Source organism: Suricata suricatta, chromosome 6 (assembly GCF_006229205.1).
Source record: "Suricata suricatta isolate VVHF042 chromosome 6, meerkat_22Aug2017_6uvM2_HiC, whole genome shotgun sequence".
In the NCBI taxonomy this organism is placed as follows: Eukaryota; Metazoa; Chordata; class Mammalia; order Carnivora; family Herpestidae; genus Suricata; species Suricata suricatta.
Window position 1 is genome coordinate 22,681,904 of NC_043705.1, and position 7,896 is coordinate 22,689,799.

Here is a 7,896-nt window from a genome sequence, read left to right on the forward strand (position 1 = left end):
TCTCTGTCTCTCTCTGTCTCTCTACCCCTCTCCCACTTGTACTCTCTTTCTCAAAAATGAATAAACTTAAAATAATGTATTTTGTAGTCTCCATCTGTAGAGTTTCCTTTTTATCTATGCAGTTGGTGGTATCACTGCAGTGTGTCTGGATATGGATTTATTTTTATTTATTCTTCTCCAGTCTCCACTCTCTTCTGACTTGGGAATTTATTATATTCATCATTTCTGGAAAATTCTCCTCCATTGTATTTTCATATATAGTCTCTCCTACATTATCTCTATTTACTCTAAAAATCCTTTCAGATTATATTGAATTGGGCCTTTCAGTCTATCCTTAATGTCTCTTTTTTTCTCCTTAATTTTACACCCAATGTGTGGCTCAAACTCACGACTCTAAGATCAAGAGTCACAGACTCTACAGACTGAACCAGCTAGGTGCCCCTAGACTTCCTATCTCTTAACCCCTCATTTTATTTTCCATTTTGTCATTTCATGATATTCTGAGTAATTTTCTCTGCTCCATTATCCACTTTACTATTTTGTTCTTCAGCTATGTATAATCTGTACTTTAATAATAAGTTAATTGAATTTTTCAACTTCAATTTCAAATTTCTCATTTCTAGAAATTACATATTAAAATTTTTTACTATTTTTATTTATTTTCAAGAGAGAGACAGAGAGTGGGGCTCAAACTCATGAATCATGGGACTCGAACTCGTGAACCACGAGATCATGACCTGAGCTGAAGTCAGACACTTAACCAACTGAGCCACCAGGGTGCCCCAAATTATATATTTTTAAATCAAAATTGTAAAACATATATATATTATCCTGTAATTTTGTTTTCTGTCTATCTTTCATCTTTATTCTCTTAAAAATTCATTATTGAGGGGTGTTTGGGCGGTTCAGTCAGTTAGGCATCTGACCTTGATTTTGGCTCAGCTCATGAGATTAAGTCCCATGTGGGGTTCTATGCTGACAGTGAAGATTCTCTCCTTCTCTCTCTCCCCCTCTGATCACATGCTTTCTCTCTCTTTCTCAAAAATAAATAAACTTTAAAAATCCATTATTGTTACTATTATTAATAACAATAATTTGGGGCGCCTGGGTGGCTCAGTTGGTTAAGCATCCAACTTTGGCTCAGGTCATGATCTCGTGGTTCATGGGTTTGAGCCCTGCATCAGGTCATGTGCTGACAGCTCAGAGCCTGGAGCCTGTTTCAGATTCTGTGTCTCCCTCTCTCTATGCCCTTCCCCCACTCCTGCTCTGTTTCTCTCTGTCTCAAAAACAAATAAACTATAAAAAAACTTTTTAAAATAACAATTTAAATTTTTTTCTTTCATTTTTTAATCATTTGAAAGGTCATTAGTTTGCAGAAATATTTATCTGTAAGTACTTGAGGTTCCTTATCCTCCTATTGTTTTTTTTTGTGTGTGTGGACATAATATCATGTTTTGTCATTTTTTAACTGGTTTATTTTTTTTAATATTTATTGATTTTTGAGAGAGAGACAGAATGTGAGTTGGGGAAGGGTAGAGAGAGAAGGAGACACAGAATCTGAAGCAGGTTCTGGGCTCCAAGCTGTCAGCACAGAGCCTGACATGGGGCTCAAACCCATGAACTAGGAGTTCGTGACCTGAGCCAAAGTTGGACACTTAACTGACTGAGCCACCCAGGCGCCCGTGTTTCATCATTATTTTTTACTGTGTACCTTTAGTGCAAAATTCATGTGACCATTGCTGAAGAAGCATCCCTATAGAACAGTTTGGAGTTGGCTACTGCACGGCACCCCAGGTGTTTTTCACTGGGGTCTGGCACGAGTTTTAATATTAATGGCTTGGCCAGGAGTTCCCTCACCATGGGGGTAGAATAAATTCAGATTCCACATCTCACAGAGGCTTATCTTACTTTTTTGTTTCTCATAGGGAGTGGGGATCGTTCTCCAAGAGTCCTGCTCAGAGCTTACTTCCTTGACGTTTCTCTGATTTGATAGAGTTTGTCTACCCAGAGAGAAAATCCTTCCACAGGCCATTTCTTTTTATAGGAGGTATCAGTTCTACATCCCTGCTTTCAGAGGGCCAAAGCTGTTATATTACATTCTCCTAAGATGATTAAACCCCAGTCTCTAGCTAATAGGGTCAATATTTGTGTCCAGTAGTCTGCCTTACTATCAGTTAACACGCTTCCGAGAACAGAAATGAGTTCTTTCATTTCTGGCACCTATGAATTTTTCTTTCTCATGGGCTCAGTTATAGATTTTAAATATTTCTCTGTGTTTTATGCAACATTTTTCTGAATTTCAAAATTCTTCCTATGGATTTTTATTATGTTCTGCTTAGCTCAGAATATAAACTACTTTTCCATTTTGTTCTTTCATTAACATAGCAGAATTGAGTTTCTCTACTTCTAACCTTTGTTTATTTTTGCCTCATTAGGTGTATGTCGGATTTCTATTAACCTTTATTTTAGGACTTTGTAAGAGGTATCAGGAAAGTGCATTTATGTAGTGAAGTGCAATGAAGCATAACTCTAAGCCTTCTGCTGTGAACTCTTAGCAGATCTCATTCAGAACTTAAGCAAAATTCTCTTAAGGGTAAACATCCTTGTATTGCAAGATAACACAAACAAGTGAACTCGACTCTTGTTTACCTATAATCTGATATCATGACTTCTGGTTTATAAAGTTTTGAATAACAGTTCTCTGGTTTTAATAAAGTCATGGTAAAAATGTTACTGTTATGTTATCCACTTCCCCTTAAACATCAAAAAGGTAAATTTGTCCTACAGTAGTTCTGGAAAAAAATATATGCCTGTATCAATGATTTCATATGCATTCTTTGTTTTTCTATTTTATTTATGCAATCTTACGTCAGAAACTGAATAAGATATGCCACAATGGTATTCATTTTTGTTCTCATTCCCAAGGTGCATGGAATCCAAACCATTGTTTGTTGACAATGAATAAATTTCTGGTGCATGCTAGATCATTTCTACTTCTGAATTTTCTTCATACATTTTGTTTTTCTCACGATTATAAAATTATCATCTTATTTTGCATTGTACTTCCTTTATAAGCTGTAATACTAATAATTCATTGAATACTGTCTTCTTATATATTATTCTAAATGACCTTGGTTTTTTCCTCTATTCTATACTTCAACTTTCAAATTATAAATTCTTACTTTTGTATCCCATGCACTTTGTTTTCTCTTCTATAATCACCTCTATTCCTTTGTTATTATTATTTTTTAAGTAATCTTTACACCAAGATGGAGCTCGAACTCACAACCCTGAGGTTGAGTCACATGTTCTGCTGACTGAGCCAGCCAGGTGCCCCCTAATTTCTTTAGATTTTGGTCATATGCCACACAGGATTTGAGATTGCAAAAATCACCTTAACTTTGTGTAAAATCAAGTTTACAATACACCTCACTCAGAATTCATTTCTAAATAATTTTCTCTAATCTCAGAAAATGAATGAATGGCCTTTAGCCTTTGTAGGTTTAACCCCTTTGCCACCTCTCAGCCATCATCCATCATTTCCCTCTTCTCTTTTATCTTCAGTCTCTTCATATCCATCAACACATTGCAAACTCTCAAAATACGTGCATCTTCAAGCAGGTGACCTTCCTTAAAGGTCACCTTCTCAGTTGACTTTACCTTGACCAGTTTAAGATGTCAGTCTTGCTCTGCTTCATATTCCTTTTGTTCACTTTTTTTCTCTTTAAAACCACTAATCTCCAATGCATACATACACATACACACATATACAATCTTATTTTTTTTTTTACTATCTCTACTTGACATATAGTAGGCACTAAATAAATATATATTTGTTGGATATTATTATATTATTGCTTTTCATTTGTCCAACCTAATGAAAGCATGGTTTCTTATTAGATATCTGAACTTTAGGGGAAGGGAAGGAAAAGTAAGATGAAAACAGAGAGGGAGGCAAACCATACAGAGAACAAACTGAGGGTTGATGAGGGTTGAAGGTTAGGGCGGGTGAGGAAAATGGGTGATGGGTGCTGAGGAGGGCACCTGTTGGGATGAGCAGTGGGTATTGTATGTCATCACTGGAGTCTGCTCCTGAAGCCAAGACCACACTGTATGTTAGCTAACTCGAGAATTAAAAAAAAAAAAAAAAGTTTTTTTGTTTTTGTTTTTGTTTTTTTTGCTTTCATACCCCTACATTCTGCAGATCCCACAGCTACTATTTACTTTCTAGTATGCATTTATTTCATCTGAGTTACTGTTTTCACAGTAAAACCTAAAGGATGGGTGTTACCTATGGGTAAATGTTCAGAAAACAATTAAATTCTGGATTCTTTTTTCCTTCTGCCTCAGGACTCACTTCTTCTAAGTGGTCATAGATGTACCACGTGAGTCTCTTCACTCTCTCACACTTCTGCTTGCTGATTATAATCGGAGTTAAGTTATCTTCTGAAATCAATAGCTGAGAATCCTAAGAATTCATTTATGTATTTTTTCTAGAAGAAGCATATATATGTTTGCAAGAAGGTTATCAATTTCTAAAGTTTTACAACTCCTTTCTTATGATCAGCTTTCTTTTTTCCTTTGAATTGCACTGAAGTCCTAATGGAACAAATGACTCTGTGCAGAAGAGTAATGGATCGGAGCAGCAAGCAGGATCTGGCTCATATTGGCCAGTGTTATGGGTGTACAGCCTGTGCAGTCACACAGCCTCCTCTGTTCAGAAGGATCCTGAACTTGGTTTAATGTTCTACTATTCCTGTCTTGATATTTTCTTTCTTTCTTCCTTCCTTCCTTCCTTCCTTCCTTCCTTCCTTCCTTCCTTCCTTCCTTTCTTTCTTTCTCTCTTTCTCTCTTTCTGTCTTTAAATTTATTCATTTATTCTGTGAGAGAGAGAGAGAGAAGGGGAGGGGCAGAAGGGGCAGAGAGAGAATCCCAAGCAGACTCCACACTGTCAGCATAGAGCCCAGTGAGGCACTTGATCCCAGGCACCATGAGATCATGACCTGAGCTGAAATCAAGAGTCCGACGCTTAACTGACTCAAGCACCCAGGCACCCTTTTATTTATTTCTATTTTATTTTATTTAAAAAAATTTAATTTCAGTGTAGTTAACATACAGTTGTTATATTGGTTTCAGGTGAATGATACAATGATTCAACGCTGCTGTACATGACCCAGTGTTCATCGTGGTAAGTGGGCTCTGAATCCTCATCACCCATTTCACCCATCCTCCCCACTGACCTCCCCTCTGGCAACTATTTGTTTGTTCTCTGTTGTTAAGAATCTGTTTTTTTGGTTTGTCTCTTTTATTCCTTTGTTTGTTTCGTTACTTAAATTCCACGTACGAGTGCAATCATATAGCATTTATTTTCTCTGACTGACTTATTTTGCTTAGTATTGAACTCTCCAACTCCATCCATGCCTTTGCAAATAGCAAGATTTTATTCTTTTTTAGGGCTGAGTAATGTTGCCACATCTTCTTTATCCATTAATTAGTCAATGGACACTTGGGCTGTTTCCATAATTGGGCTCTTGTAAATAATGCTGCTGCAATAAACATAGGTGTGCATGTATGTTTTCAAATTAGTGTTTCCATATTCTTTGGGTAACTAGCCATTAATGCCATTAATGTCCCATGGAGTAGTAGTTCTCTTTTTAATTTTTTGAGGAGACTCTATGCTGTTTTCCATAGTAGCTGCACCAGTGTGCATACCATCCAGCAGTGCACAAGGGTTCTTTTTTCTCCATATTCTTGCCTGTACTTGTTTCTTGTTTTTTTTTAATTATTCATTTTTATTTATATTTTTTTAAAGTAGGCTCCAAGGCCCAACATGGGGCTTAAAGTTACAACCTTGAGACCAAGAGTCACACGTTACACCAACTGAGCCAGCCAAGCGCCCCATTTTCTCTTTTGATTTTGGCTATTCTGACAGGTGTGAGGTGAAATCTCTGGTTTTGATTTACATTTCCCCGAGAAGTGATGTTGCATTCTTTTCATGTGTCTCTTGGCTATCTATATGTATCCTTTGAGAAATATCTGTTCATGTCTTCTGTTCATTTTTAATTAGTTTATTGGTGGGGTTTTTGGTATTGAGTATATAAGGTCTTTATACATTTTGGATACTGTTTATCAGACATGTCATTTGCAAATATTTTCTCCCATTCAGTAGGTTGCCTTTTATGTTAATTGTTTCCTGTACTGTGCAGAAGCTTTTTATTTTTATGTGGTCCCAATAGTTTATTTTTGCTTTTGTTTCCCTTGCCTCAGGAGACGTATCTATAAAGAAGTTGCTATGACTGAGGTCAGAGAAGTTACTGCCTGTGCTCTCTTCTAGGATTTTTATGGTTGCAGGTCTCACATTTAGATCCCTAATCCATTTTGAGTTTATTTTTATTTATGTTTAAGAAGCTTGCCCAGTTTCATTCTCTTACATGTAGCTGTGTCCAGCTTTCTCAATGCCATTTGCTAATGAGATTTTTTTCCCAATGCATATTCTCGCCTCCTTTGTCAAAGATTAATTGATCATATAATTGTGGGTTTATTTTTTTTAAATTTTTTAAATGTTTATTTGTTTTTGAGAGAGAGAGAGAGAGAGAGAGAGAGAGAGAGAGAAAGAGAAACAGAGTACAAGTGGGTGAGGTCCAGAGAGAGATAGACACAGAATCTGAAGCAGACTCCAGGCTCTGAGCTGTCAGCACAGAGCCCAACACGGGACTCGAACCAACAGACTGTGAGATCATGACCTCAGCCAAAGTCAGACACTCAGCTGACTGAGCCACCCAGGCGCCCCATCCTGGGGTGTTTATTCCTACTATTTTAAACAAGGAGCCTCACATTTTCATTTTGTGCAGGGCACATAAGTTATGTAGCCAGTCTTGCTCTCAGTACTTGTTCATTTCTGAAGCAAAAATTCATGGTGAAATTGAAGAGGTTCCAGTGTCAAAACAACATTAAAGTTCCTGACGAATCAAGTTTGTGTTTCTGGGTTAGCCCAAGGAGGCTCATAATCTCAATAGAGGAGAAAGAGGACTTTGATCTGGGAAAAGTTTCTCTGGACTAGAGTTCTGGCTGCCCAGCCTCCTGTCTGCAGTGCGTACCTTTAAGGGAACCGCAGCTAGATCCCAACAACAATGGAAGCCAGAAAACAGTGGACAGAGAGTTTCAATGTGGTAAAATGGCTGTCAAATTAAAATTCAATAAACTCTCATTGTTTTGAGTAGAGATATTGAAGCTGAAAGTAAAAGAATGCCAAAAATTAAACCATGGAAGTAATAATTAAAAGAAAGCTGATGTAGCTTTAATAATCTCAGGATTTAAAATGAAAAGGTCCTACTAGACATAGAGAGACGCTTAATAATAATAAAAGGTCCAGAAGCACCACCTCGCTGGCTCAGTCGATAGGGCACGTGACTCTTGACCTCAGGGTTGTGAGTTCGAGCTCCATGATGGGTGTTTAGGTTACTTAAAGATAAAATCTTAAAATAAAAAAGAATAAATTTAAAAAAGGTCCAAGTCCAATTCACCAGGAGGATATAAAGCTCCAAATTTGTATAGACTTAACATTGGCCTCCACATTGAAGAGGCAAAAATAGACCTTAGACAAAATCAAACTCATAGCTGGTGATATTAATCTACTTATTTTGATAGGGATAGAACAATAAATATTTTTTTAAAAAACAGGAAAAGGTAAGGAAGATACAAACAATATAATTTGCAAGCTTGACTTAATACAATATAGAAAACACTATGCCCACAATTGCAGAAAACATTCATGTCAAGCACACAAAAGAACATTTTCAAAAATGGAAATTAGGTTGGGCTGGTGTCTTAAGTCCCAAGGGGTCGGAAGGCCAAGGTTTCTGCTGACCTAGGAGTGAATGAAGTGGCCTCAGATTT

At 37.0% G+C, this 7,896-nt stretch overlaps 1 long non-coding RNA gene across 1 annotated transcript in view; it reads left to right on the forward strand.

Annotated features, from left to right (window-relative positions):
* LOC115294145 overlaps nt 1–6,328 on the forward strand; it is an 18,851-nt gene extending 12,523 nt beyond the window's left edge. The window contains exons 2-3 of the long non-coding RNA XR_003909747.1: nt 5,137–5,188; nt 6,268–6,328. This is a non-coding gene — a long non-coding RNA (uncharacterized LOC115294145). The remainder of the gene's footprint in view (nt 1–5,136; nt 5,189–6,267) is intronic.
* Nucleotides 6,329–7,896: the final 1,568 nt, after the last annotated feature.